Source organism: Camarhynchus parvulus, chromosome 1A, assembly GCF_901933205.1.
Source record: "Camarhynchus parvulus chromosome 1A, STF_HiC, whole genome shotgun sequence".
In the NCBI taxonomy this organism is placed as follows: domain Eukaryota; kingdom Metazoa; phylum Chordata; class Aves; order Passeriformes; family Thraupidae; genus Camarhynchus; species Camarhynchus parvulus.
Genome location: NC_044586.1, coordinates 8,027,922 through 8,042,086, shown reverse-complemented (window position 1 = coordinate 8,042,086; position 14,165 = coordinate 8,027,922). Strand labels below are relative to the sequence as shown.

The 14,165-nt window shown below is 43.9% G+C and overlaps 1 protein-coding gene across 4 annotated transcripts in view; it reads left to right on the top strand.

Moving 5' to 3' along the window:
- The first annotated feature begins 933 nt into the window (after positions 1–933).
- Positions 934–14,165, top strand: part of DUSP16 (dual specificity phosphatase 16) — a 59,073-nt gene continuing 45,841 nt past the window's right edge. For 2 of the 4 annotated variants that reach the window (XM_030960125.1, XM_030960127.1), the window contains exon 1: positions 1,302–1,422. The gene's annotated coding sequence lies outside the window, so the exon portion shown is untranslated. Of the gene's footprint in view, positions 1,125–1,301; positions 1,423–14,165 lie in introns of those variants that run through there. The other 2 variants (XM_030960126.1, XM_030960128.1) reach the window with 2 other exon arrangements.

The window sequence follows — 14,165 nt, the reverse complement described above, 5'->3', positions numbered from 1 at the left end:
CCCCCTCAGCTGGCGCAGGACAGAGAGGAGGGGAGGGGAGGTGGCCAAGCGGACGGAGGCCGAGCGGACACGGCTGCGGGCCCGAGGCGTCGTGAGGCGCCACACGCCGGGAGGGCTCCGGGCCGCGCGGGGAAGGGGCCGCGGGCGGGGAGGGCCTGCGGGGAGGCCGGGGCCGAGCGAGGGCCGGGCGAGGGGCGGGGAAGGGCCGTGCCGGCGGCTCGGTTGAATCGCTCCGCGGCTCCTCCCAGGGACGGCCCAGCGGCTGTCGCTGGAGGCCGCGGGCAGCGGGGCCCGTGTTTCCCCCGGGGACAGTGAGAGACCCCCCCCTCCCATCCGCCATCGCCTCACGCCGCCGAGGCTGCGCGGCCGCCGCTGCCGCTGGGCCCCGCAGTGATCCTCTCTCGTTGCTCCTCCTCTTTCTCCTTCACCCTCTCCCCCCACCTTCACCCCCCCGGCTGAGTTCATTCACTGGGATTGGTTTCAAATGACGCCATCGCTTTATATTTACACCAATGACCTCATCGCAGCAGCTTGAAGTTTACTGACCAGCAAAACTCTTTTCTCTCGCTCGTTCCTCTCCTTGTGCCTGCTCTTCCCGGGTGTTTGTAGTCGCTTCTGTCATTCTGGGATTCTAAGGCTTAAAAAAAAAAAAAAAACAAAACAAAACAAAAAACCCCTAACAAAACAAAAAGACCAAACACACACACGAAAACTCCCAACCTCCCAAACTTTTTCCCTCCTCCCGAGCTTTTCAGCGTGTGTGTGTGTGTCCCTCACCACTGTCCCCTTTTAATTTTTTCAAGCCATCTTGGGAAGGGGGAAGGAGAGGGAAAAGAGAGCTCCAAAGCTCCAAATGCTTCCTTTTTCTGCTCCTCTCCCCTCCCACCTTCACGCTTCCCACTCTTAAAAAAAAAAAAAGCCGAATATATTTTTTCTTTTCTAATTTTTAAATTTGCTGAGGCTTGGTTGTTTTTGGGAGGGCTTTTTAAGAAGAAGGAAAAAGAGGAGCTTTCCCAACGACTGGAAGAAGACAAAGTTGTTTCGGGCGGCAGCTGAGAGGCTAGTGGGCAATTGCTTTTATCCTTGCCGAGGGGACAGGCAGCCAGACTGACAGGGGTGACACAGTAAGTGCCGCAGCAGCGCAGGGGACCCCGACCCGGGGCCGCACCACGGAAGCCAAGCCGGGCGGGGGGCGAGGGGCGGGGGGCGAGGGGCGCGGGGGGGCCGGGCCGGGCCGGGCCGGGCTGGGCGGGGAGGAGGAGGAGGGGGAGGGAGGTGAGGGAGAGGCGGGCGGCGGGAGCCTTCCCTCCCTCCCTCCTCCCGCATGCCCTTCCCCGCCGCCCCCTCACCTCCGGAGGAGAGCGCCCGCAGTGGACAGGTCGCTGCCCCGGCCCGGGCGGGCTCCGGCCGCCTCCGCAGGTGGTAAGAACGGGGGCCGGAGGGAGGGGGAACGGCACAGGCACCGCACGGCACCGGCGGCCGCCCCGCGCTGCCCTCCCTACCTGCTGCCGGCACCCTGCTGCCCGCGGCGGCTCCTGTCTCCCGTCCCTTCCTTGCCCTCCTCCCGACATCCACCTGCCTGTCCCCGTGCGGGGAGGAAGCCGGGCGCTGCCGGAGCGCGGGGCGGGAGGAGGCGCCGCCGGGAGAAGCGATGGGAAGGAGCCCACGGGCTGCCCCGCGGGGGGCTCGGCGCTGCCCGTGAGCCGCGGCGTGCGCCGCTGCCCTGCTAAACTTAGCCCGGAGCGCTGGCTGCGCAAAATGGTCGGGGATGCTTTAAAGCCCCGGAGGGCTCCCGAAGAAATGCTGAAGTTCTGCCTTCGCCTTGGAAAACGTTTAAATTGAGGAGGCTGACAAAATGGAGGGTTGCCGCGGCGTCCAGGAGGGAGGCAAATTGTTAACCTGGCATCGCGCTCGCCTGAGCTGCCGGCCCGGGGCTGGCGCCGGGACGCGGCCTGACAGATCCCCGCTGCCGGCTTTGTCCCCCCCGGGCCGGGATGCGGGGCTGAGCGCGCATCACCAGGTGTATGGGATGTGCCTATTGCCGAGCCTGACCAATGGCAGGATTTTTCAGCGGCCAAAAACATTTGGTTACATGTGAGATGAGAAGCTGGGATTTTAATTTTTTTAGAAATGGAAACCCAGGAGAATTTACTTTCTTTTACTGCCGTTTCAGCTGGTTGAAATATAAAACCAATTTATTTGGTTTTCCTTCAAATGAAGGGTGTAGTGATAACAAGCCATATTGTCTGACCTATGACTAATTCTTCTGTTCAAACATTCAGTGTATACCCAGCAGAAAAAATAGATCTGTGCTAGTTTTGAAACCTAAAAGCAGATTGAACTGTTTCTCTTTGTAGGGATGTTTGTTGGGGTTCTTAAAAGAGAAAACCCCAACCAAAACTCGAGAATGATTTTGTAATCCTTGCTCTGAGATTTATGCTATTCCTAGCAGTGTGTGGTTTGGTAGATACAGAGTTTACAAAGTCACAACTGACCAAACAGGAGTTGGTTTAGACTCTTGTGTTTTGAGGGGAGGTGGAAAAATAGTAAGTCTTAATTTCTTTTTATGGTGTTCATCCCACTGCCCATTGGAGATTGAAACATTCATCACAGTTGTTTATGTTGGTTGTCTGGGAGTTTCTGCTTGAATGTGGACCGAAGTATGCAGCAGGGAGGTGTACATGTATTTTTAGCTTTAATTTTTAATGATAAAAGGTACAAAGAATAGTGATACTCACAAGTAAATCTTGCATTTACTGCCTATGCTCATTGATATTTTGAGGATGGAATCTATAAGAAATATCTGAGTTGTAGTAAGTTCCACTTGTGCTTGTTTAATACAATAGTGCTTTAGTAAATCTTAATACACAATTTAAAAGTCCCTTTTTAAATGAACAAATACATAAAAGCAGCAGAGAATGTGTCAGTTCCTGTGCTAAGCTTCAAAATGCTTTGGTTTAATACATATGGGAAGGTCCAGAAAAACAAACCAAGCATTTAAAAATGTACTGTGTTGTCTGAAGATACCTGAGTACGTTCCTGCTCCAGTAGCTCTGCTTTTGTTAGCTACCCAAACAGATGTAATGGAACAAAATCACACCAGAAAAACTTCTGTAGAAGATAGCGAGCTCAGTTATCTTTGTTTCTGTAAAAATGCACGCTCCTCTTCCAGCAAAGACAGCTGGCCGGGCAGGGGTGTTTGTTTTTAGCTTGGCCTGACCATAGGGACGGTATCGGCAGAAGCTGTGCAGGAATGTGTTAAATGGATTTCGCTGGGAGCTCTGTCTCCCAAGGCAGCCTCGGCGGGATGCCAGCCCTCCCTCAGCCCGTGGGAGGAGTTGTGGTTGTATGTGCCATGTGCCTGTGCACCTTCCCTGGCAAATCGGCTCTGCCCTGCGAGCCCTGTGCTGCTGCCACAGCGGCAGTGAAGTCATTCGGAGTCGCTGGCAGCTGGGTGTGAGATGGGCCAGTCGCTCCTCTGCCTATCAGATAAGAGATTCACGTAGGCCTGCCGGAGCCCTCGGGGGCTGAATTCAGGCTCTCTTTGCAAGGCCGGTCTGCATAAGAAATGTCAAATAGACAAGTTAGATGTTGGTTTCTGTTACTTGCATTTATCTTCAAGTGAGCTCCGCTCCAACGCGTTGGGCGGTAAGAGGTGTGTGCGGGGTGAGGGCTTTGCTCCATCACCTGGGTTTTTAACATTCAGTGCCAAAATGCTCCCACCAATTCAGCAAATTCACTGTTTTCAAAATGCAATTTTGCTAAGAAATACAGTAAGTACAGCTGAAGTATTTTTTTCCCCCCCAAAGAAAAAGGAGGCAGCAGGATGATAGCTTTCACGTTGTAGTATGTCAGCTGAATTTTCTAGGACTTTTTTTTTTCCTTTTCCTTTCTGTAGAAGCAGCCAGGAAAGCATCATGGATATTCTTCAAGTGCTGACAGTACTTAATAGCCAGATGGCATAGAGTAGTTACTGTCAAAGGATGAGGTGTGGAAGGATTGACACATCCCTTCCTTTTTCTTTTCCACGTTTTTTTCCAGCCTTTGAAAGAAACATGGGTTTGGTCTGTGACTCCGCTGAATCTGCCCCTATGGATTTGTTGTTATGATAGTGACTAAATGCTTCTTGCAATCTTGTAGTATTTTGTGCATGGTTGTGTAATGCTAAATCCTTGATTATTTAAGAATTTTCAAGAAGCTGGTTTTCTTGGTAATAGGGAAGAAAGTGTGTCCCTAATGTGTCAAATGGTACATTCACTTTCCCTACAATTCCTTAGGGATGGCTTCCAGAATGAGCATTGTGACATGAAGGATTTCTGTAGAATATTTTAAATACCAATAAGTACATATCAGTATTACTGGTATTTCTGTGGTTTATTTGCATTTCCCTCATAAACAAAGGGAAGTGTGTCATCCTTTAGGGCTGCCAGTTCCATACATGGCCTCTATTTCTGCACAAATCAAAAACCACAGGTGATGGCTGGCCTGGTGGTACATGTCAGAATGTTGTTCTAGACTAAAGCTGTTAATTGACTGAAGACCAGGGGTCATTTGCAAGAAAGTGAACACTAAGTTCATATTGCTTTGTAGTTGTTACTTGGGAGACCCTATCCCCAGGAATTTATCACTATTGTAATGGTATCCTCACCCCAATACTAAAGCCAATGGAGATGAAACTGCCTCTGGAGCAAGGGAGGAGGCTGGGATGCCCTGTGCTCCTGCAGTATTCCTGCTGTCTGAGGACAGCCATGGCAACAGGGCAGCTCCTATCACCACTTCTCTGCTCCACTGTGTCTGATCTTTGCGTTGGTGTGGTCTTGTCAGCTCAAATAGTGAATTTCTATTATAGTTACTCTGTAAGTTCCTGTAGCTCCTGAAGGAAGCAAAAAATATATATTAATGGTCAAGTTTGGCATGTCAACGTCCAGATTTGCCTAGTTTTAACTAGGCAGTTCTATCAAAGGCCTTCTGGCAGGTACCATGGTCTCCAGCAGAGATGGTGTTGGGCACCAGTGAATTAGTGCTGAGGGCTCAGAGCAGACCTGCATGTAGGGAGTGTGTATGGAGGGCAAGAGCAAGATGGCTGTGAGTTCAAGGCCCTGTGTTTCCTTCTGCTGCTCTATGTGGTCTGCTGCTGAGCCAAGAGTGTTCTACTCCGAGCTGGCTCTGGGAAGGCTTGGCAGCTTTCCATATTGTGTCCCTATGAAATGCTCCGGCAGCTGAAAAAAACCCCACCAAAATTAATAATTGGGCAAGCTAGGAAAGAGGGGAAAGTGTTGTTTCAGTGATGGGAGGTTTCCAGTGGGGCTGCAGAGATTCAGTGGGAACATTCCCAAGCTCCCTTGGTGCTGCTTTTCTGTACTTTCACTGTCCCAAGCTGGAAGGTATCAAAGGAACTCCTGAAACAAGGTTCTTCTTTGAGGGGAATTTAGTTATCTCTTCTCTTTCCTGATTACAATATGATACTTATGTTGCCAATGACTTACACAGCTTCTCTCTAAGTGTGTTTTTGGAACTAATTTTTCCCTGTGCTGTATGAGTTTTCATGCTGTTTCTCATAAACCAGGATCAGTTCCTTGCTCGGTGCTCCTCAGGTGCATTTGCACTCTTCTTTGCTTTCAAGCTGAAGATATAAAGTTCTGTCATTTTTTAGCAAATAAAGATAAAAAAGTTTGTATCTTTGTATAAAAGAAATGTGCAGAATCTTTCATTAGTTGAGAATAAATGTAATTTTTTTTTCTCCATAAGATCTTTTTGCACACTAGTCAGAGTGATGGTCTGCTAAAATAGTATGAAAAAAATCTTCATAAAATCATAGTGGAACTGTGTTCCATTACATTAGTTTGGCAGAAAATTGACACATTTCCTAATATTGAGACTGAAATAGCATTACCCATTTTCATTCTGCTTTACTTGATTTTTACTTTGCTAAAATGGTCTATGAATCGAGCCTGTTGACTAAATGATAGATCAGTGACTGTACAGATACTCTCTTTTTACACATCCCTGCCTGCTTATCTAATGTTTTTACATTACTGAAGGCAATGTGGGAGGCAAAAAGATGGGTCTGAGTGTGTAATGTAGCAACACTGGAATGAGAACTTTACAGAGAGCATGAACTGAGGAGGACAACGGGGACTAATTGTATGAAATTCCTTTTATGCACACGTTCTTGAGTTTGAATAACTAGTATGTATTCAGCCTGCTGGATTAGAAGGCTTTGGCTCTGCATGTGTAGCATAGATGTTGCTCTCAAAATAGGAAAGGAACTCTCCCTCCTCCCACGCTATTCTGGATAAAATTGATTCAGTGCTGCATTTTGCTCCTACTGAACCCCTAGGAAAGCATGTTTAGGCTTTATAGTTCTGTTTAGGCTGAATAGTTCATAGTGTTAGAGATATAAATGCCACACTTTTAATAGCCTGCATTTGTTTTTGCTTCTTGATTACTAGCTGTAGGAATCATTCATCCCAGACTTTGTAGACTCATATCCCGTGCCAGAACTTGGGTTTTTACCTGCAAGATGGTCCTTGCAGGGACATACTTTTCTCCACAGTGCATATTTCACTAAGTTTGTGCAGTCTCTCAAGCAGGACAGGCACCCATCTTCTAAACACCATCTTACAAATACAAGCAAAGAGTCTGAGCTACGCTTCACAGGGCTTCTCTCAGCCATCCTGCCACTGAAACAAGCCTTAATGTCAGAGGTGGATTGAAATCACCTGAAGAACAGGCATGGTGTTACTTTCTGCTCATTCTATTAATGCTACCTGCAATAGGTATAGCACCTATCACCTATCCAGTTCCCACAGGTGTTTTGTTACAAGTGTTTAGGTGTTGGGGTTTCATACCTCCCTACTTGAAAATTCATGCTTGGGACACAGTGTTTTCTCTTGCTTTCCAGCTTTGCTCTCCCTGACTTTCATGGGAGTCTGTTTGAACTCTGGAAAACTGGGAGGGAAGAGAGGTGGAGGGGGAAGAAACTTCGTGTTACATGTCATTCTTCTAATGCCATCATACTCAGGAGTGCCTTTCCAAACTAAGAGAATTTAGGTAGAGACCTCTTACTAAGAACAGTTGGGGAGCAAACAGAATAAGCTTTAGCTTGGTTTCTACAAAGATTCATAAATGTTTGCCAATTTCTAAGCAAGAAGAAAAACTATTGCAGCTTACAGCAGTGGAGTACAGCAGTAATCTTAGTGCATTGGGTTGACATGTTGGATTCTAGTAAGTTTCAAAATATGCAATAGACTGAACACAGATCAGCAAAAGGCAAAAGTCACCACTTTAGGAGGGCTCTCCCCACTTGTCAGAAGACCTTGTGTTTAAGGCAGGTGTGCTCCAAACTGAGGATAGGCTGTGAAAGGCTTTCTTCCCATAGTCTGCTTGGAGTTCTGCATTGATGAGAAGTCTCTTCTCCTAGCAAGAGGACTCTGAACCTTCTTCCCTTTTCTCCCAGGCTACTCCCATGTCCTTTCAGTTTCCTAAAAGCCCTCCAGCTTTTACACAGTGGGTGTTGGGAGGCCTTAGTGAAGCAGGGTCATCTCCAGCAACTGGTCTGTATGTTCACAGTCCTGTGTCTCAGGAAGGCAAGGGCAGCTGAAGGCACCATCCTTATGAGAGCTGGTAAACTTCATGTTCTCCTGGCTAGTAGAAGACTTACAGTGAAGTCTAATAAAGCTAAGAGAGCTGCTTGTACTCTATCTGCTGCTACCTTGTTTGTTTCTCAAAATCTCACTTTTTTGTTTTGTTTTTAATTGCATGTAACTTTTCAGCTGAATATGTCTGATTTTCCTGGTCCTTTTTTTCTTGTCCAGCTGCTGAAAATCCCTGACTTCTCATGGCTGACACAGTGTGGGCATGCTGTCATCTTCTCAGTCCTCTGTTCTGCTTGTTAGATAATTCATAATGTTAGAGATAGAATGCCCACTTTTAATAACCATGGATACAGATCCATGTGTGGTTACCATCCAGGTGAAAAAGCCTGTTTCCTCAGTGTGGCTCACTTTGCTGTCTGCTGGGATTTCCAGGTAGACCTATTTGAAGATGCCTGACAAATTTGCCTATCCAGCCCAGACATGACTGTATGACTAGTCCATTTGTTGCCTGTTTCCTGTCTAAATATTACTGAAAGAAATTTATCTCCTTCAAGAAAAACAGATATGAAAAAGAGCAGGAGGTCAAATCTCCAAGATACTGGTCTGGACAGCAAAAGAAAGTGATGAAATACTGATAACTATTACTGTCACTGTACATTTTCCCAACATACTATTTCCATGAAGAGACACACATCTTTCCACCCCCTCAAATTTACAGGATTTGAATATTTTTCTGCAACTGAGGCTTGCATGACTTGTCATCTCTCCTGCAGGCATGACCTGTTGTGAAATGAGGAAATGTGTGATGCATTTGTCCCTGCTGCATCATGTATGGTTAAACTATAGAAAGCTGTGCAGGAAGCACAGACACACTGCTCCTCTGACAGCCTTCTGCAAATACAAGCTATTAATGACCATTGCCTTTCATGGGCAAAACCAGTCTTGGCAATTGCTTTGTGCACTTCATTTCATGGTGTAACAAGCAAGCACATTAGCTATTTTTATTCAAACCCCCAGACATAAGCCAGTATGGCAAAGTGGCTAGGAAATGTCTGCATAGCTAAGTGAAAATACAGCTGCTGTTTAACACTAAATCTTTTACTTACATGATATTGAGGGTTCAACCAATGATCATCTAATTTTTCTAATTAGGTCATGGTGAGGATTTGAAAGATTAAGCATTAAAATAGGCAGAATGTTCTTTTCAGTCACTGACTTTGTCTACTGTTTAAGTCAGCAATAGGGAGGTAATGCAGTAGGAGAGGTGGATGGGTGGGAAGAGGGGACTGCTTCATGGTAAAGGTTGAGGTCTTGGCCTTTCAGAAGGCTTTGGGACTATATCTTTGAATGAGCTGCTTAGTGGCTGGCACAGAAAAAAGCTGGATACAGTGACACTCTTAGCAAATGCTGCCTTAGAGAGATGAGTTGGTTTGGGAATTTTTAAAATCTGCCAAGCTGTTTGATGGTGGTTTTCCCACTTTTTTTCATTTTATTTTCATTTCCCCTGAAGAGGCTGTCTACTTTGACTGAAAAATGGCTTTCATGGTATGATGAATAATTTAAAAAAAAGTCAAGACTGTGTTGATTATTTCAATATTCCAAAGCCAAGAATTTATGTCATGAATTAACTTGGGAGCAATGTTGGGCATATAAGTTTTTGTGTATGTACATGCTCAACAGATATATATATATATATATATATATATATATATATATATATATATATATGCCTCAGTATTGACATGTGATCTCCAGTTCAATTTTGGTTAAAAAAAGAAAAGAAAGAAAACAAACTTTTCAGTACAAGGTAGATGTTGGAGACCCTGAGGAAAAAAGAGAGATAACCTAATATGCTTTTTCTCTGACCTAGAACCTGCCTGATTCTGGAGCAGATATCCAGTAGCAGCATTTTTATATATCTTAGCTTAGCTGAATTATGAAGTGCACTTACAAAAATCTTCTTGTTATATCCACCGAAGTAAGGCATTTCTATTGAGTGCTTAGTATTTGGCTCAGCTTGTGGTACTGCTTTTCTGTACAGTCACACCTTATGCTTACTTAGCTATTTATTACTTATTTACCTATTTTTGTAATTTATGTAGCAAAATGAGAATATACAAATCTTACTTCCTCCTTGAAATGTCTCTCCCTTTCAAATGTCAATTGTTATACATGAAAGCACAGCTGGAGTAGTTCCAGAAAATAGAAATACTCTTTCTTTAAGCTGAAGTGGGATGGGTGTTAAGTAGATCAGTTGCTTTGGGACAAGATGTTGATAAAGAAATTGAACCACCAACATGTAACCACATCCTTCAGCTTCTCCAACAGCAGTAAAATGGGCTTCCTTGAATTCCAAATTCTGCACATTTTGTTCTGATTTATGTTTAAATATTTAATTTGAAATGTAGTTCTATTTTCTGATATCTGTGGACAGAGCTGTGATCCTGCTTTTACTCAAAATGCAGTTAAATTGCAGTACAGTGGAAAAATAGTCAGCCTTATCACTTTCTCAAGCTGAAGTCTCAAACAGTTTATCCAGTTTCAAAAGCTGTATGTTGTAAAGGTCAACTTCTGTCATAGTGAAAATACTAGAAAAGGAGGATGTGTGTAAGGAACAGAACTGGAGAAAGAGAAAGGACGGGACACAATAGAAAGAAGAGATGTTGATCAGATGTTGAGAAAATATACCTATGTGTGTTAAATAAAGGAAGAATGAAAGAAGAAGGTAGAATCAACAGAGACCAAAAGTATTTCCAAGAAGAAGGAAGAAAAGTTCTGCACTAATTGCACATGAAAATGACATTTCATTTAAATCACAGAAGCTGTAGTTCTAATGTCTGTTCTGTCTGACAACAGAATAGGATCATTCCACTTTGGCTGGTAATGCTAGGCTTGCAGGAGTAGATAACAGAAGAGTTATTTTCTGTGTGTATGAGGAGAAGTCTTTTTGACAGGCTGTCTAAATAAAGGCTTAATGACAAGTTGCAGGAAGTACAGGGAAAGGTGTTATTTCTAATAGGTTCATAGTAGTAAATACTATTTGTGCATCTAGAAAATATCTTCTGAAGATTGTTAAACTGTTTGTTTGATTTATAATTCATGTAACTGAAGATACACCTTAAAACCTAGAAATGTTGGGTGAGATTATGTAGTGACTTCTGAGAAAAAAACATTGTGTGGGTTTGTGTATTTGGTCTTTATCACTAGGGATTTGTAAATATTTAAGAATGAGTTGATTTCAGAACTTTTCACTATAAACCATATCTTCATGTTGAAAACTTTGCAGTTCAGAGGCTTAAGCTTCAAATAGCATGCTCCTGAGTCCACATAAAGACATGGCTTTCAGTGCAACTGGGGAGATGGGAAGCAGTGTGGAAAATGATCTGTCTGAATACTTCTATTGCAAGTTGCTATTTTTCCTTGTGCTTTTAGTAATTTATTGTTGGCTCTTTTAAGATCTGGTATGTATGGAGTTATTCTAGACAGAAGAGAAACTTATATTAAAGAAAAAAGTTGGCAAATTTTGTGTTTGCCGCTAGAATATGTTGAGTACTAGAGGCTGATATCCTCTAAATACCCTGTTGGTACAAATGTGCCAGCTCCCCCAGGCCCTTGCTGTTGGTCTTCTAACATTTTGGGGTTATACTAAATGGTGCCATTGGTGGGAGTACTTTGTAAGTACAAGTAATCAGTGCCCCAAGGAGCCTTAACCTAAATACACAAAGCAAAAGAACAGCAGCTAAAGACTATTGACAAAGTGTCTTTTTCCAGCTGTGCATGTAGAAAAGGTTACCACGGCTGACTGCTTGACCCAGTCCCTCTGCCTGTAGCTGCTCCCCTAAGCCTGCTGCTTAGGGTAGTTTGTATGACTGTTCATACTTCACTCGAGGCCAAGTCAGGGAATAAGTTCACAAGTAGCCTCTTTTCTTTGTGTTTGGTTTGAAGCAGACCAGAAATCCATCATACTGTTTGCTCCATAGACTCTAGGTGGTTGTTTGCTCCATGCCAGACCTTAAATTACCTGCCTTCTCAAAATCTTAGAAGTAAAATACTTTGTAGAGTGTCTTTTCCTTTCTTCTGTGTTCTGCCCAACTGGCTATTACCTTCGTTGTCCAAAAGGAGTGGGTTTAGTCACAGTAAAAGTGGAATTGGAGAACTTTAACATGGATCTGCTGAAAGTAATGGAGCTCTCTCTCTCATGTGAGGATGACACAGAGTGCATTTCTGTGGCAAGTAACACCAAAGCCTTGCAGGTACTGAGATTCTTTCTTGTCTTCCCAGCCACTGTCTTTTCAAACTCACTCTTCTAATGGCTGTCAGGATCCCACAGCGAGCCAGAGCTGGGAACCAGAAATGCCTGAAGATTGTTTGGCTGTCGTTTACTGCTGCATTTGTTTATTCTGCTTTGTTGTACAGTCGGTTTGTGACTGATGCAGCTTTTGAGTCAGCTTGCTGGATTAACTTGGGAGCTGGCATGAGGGAGTCTGCTCACTGGTAGCCCCGACTTCACTTGTTTTAAGCCGCCATGGAATGTACCCCCTCAAGCTTGTCTTCTGCAGAGGCAGCAAGAAGTATATTCATGGCATGGATTTACACACTGGAACCCAAGGCTGGAGCCATTGATTCAGGCTATTAAGCTGATTACTCTTTGTTTGCCAGTGTGCATTCAAGTTGGCTTGGCTTGGCTTCCCAGGGCTCCAGGAGCTTTGTGCTTCATTGGAAACTCTTGTCTGCCATCTGACATATTTAGAGCTTGAGTTCTGTCAGGATGCTTTTGCTCTAAAACATAGCCAGGACATAGACATATATCTGTATGTGTTTTCATACACACACCCACACACAAACCACGTACATGAACGTGCCCATGTGAACATATGCCCCTATACTATCTCTAGAGTTTGTATCTTATAAAGCTTTCACTCAATGTGACTTTCTTTTTGGTTTTTTTTGATGGCTTATATGACAAGAAAAATTATTAATTAAAGCAATTAATTAGCTAGGAGAACAAAATAGCCTTGCAGATGATAAGGCTTCTTAGGCTCTTTCTAGGGATAATGAACTGAGAAAATCTGGTTACATGGTCTTCATGTAGTAGGTAGTTTTAGTGTCATAGCTATCTGAAGTAGGCAGGTAAATTTTGTACATTTGGTATGTTATGGTGTGTCTGTCTGATCAGAAGTCACAAGCATATTCATTACTCATCTTCAAACAAAAGTGAAATAAAAACCTCTTCCTACCGGAAAGCACTTACTTTGTATCATACTTATTTGGTAAAATGAAACATCTCTTTTCTGATATGAGAATGGATAGCTAGTAATGTCTATTCATTTTTTACCCTGTTTTTTTTTCCCTTCTCATATTAACTTAAATGGTGCCAGCGTGTTCAGAGTTGTCAGTTTTCTCACTTGTTAATAGCTTGTGTCATCTCTGCCCACTGCTCTGGGGGAAGTTTTGATTAAACCTACAACTCTATTTAGCACTCCCATTCCTGTTCAAGTGGTGGTGTCTGATTTCTTTTTAATCCTAATGCTGTATTTTTATATCATTTCAATCTCAATCATTTGGAGGTTTTGAGTATCCCTTACATTTACTCTAAGTAATAGCATGGTGACACCAGGACCATGTTCTTGGAGTCCTGCCTGGAGTAAAAGGATTCCTGCAGGTTCAGCTGGAGCTCTGCTGAGCTCCTGTTGCTGCATGGCACTGCTGTAATGGGATGGCATCCACACTGGAAGAGATGGTGTTGCAGAAAATCTTGTCTTATGCAGATGGGAATCCAGAATATCCTACTGGTGAGCCTGCCATCCCTATAGCATGTTGGGACTAGTCATGTTACTGGTGACATTTTGTCAGCTGAAGGCTTTTGTCATTCAGGGAAGAGGTTTCTTTTTTCCCCCTGCCAGATCATTAAGACTGCATTTTGCTAACTTGTGCCAAATTTGCATGTGGGTTTGGCAAACCAGTTAACTGAAGTAGTCTGTCTGTCATATCAGCACAGCTCCGCCCTTCAACCAGGTACAAATCTAAAGTAGTTAGTTCCCAATGGCTTCATCCAATATTGCTACTATCAACAGATGCATAAATTTGGGATTTTCCCCCCCTCTACCACTCTACTGAGGGTTTTTTCTCATCTCCTTGGATAGAGGATGGGTGCATATGGTTGTAAATATTACATTTATCTTAAAATTTATATTTTTTAAAACTTTTTGCTATAGACTTCAAAGTGAGCTTTCCAGACAGTCTACATAAAGTCCCTTCAAGCAATGGAATTGACATGCTCAAAGACACATGAGGAAATTTAATGGCAGCTTTGGGCCTGGGAGAGAAGGGTGGTTCTGTGTCCTCCCTCATTTCTTGCCATATTCTCCTTTATGCCTGTCATAAGGTCTGTCAGAAGCTCTGTGTGGCTGCTCTTAACTAACTCGTTCTGTTACTGAAGTTCAGTAATCTTTTCTGTCTGTCTTTTTCTTCTTTTCTGTCATGTATAGCGCTTTCTACAAACACTTCGTACCTATGCTGGAATAGCTTGATTTGTGTCTTTTGTGACCATTAGTGACCATGACATAT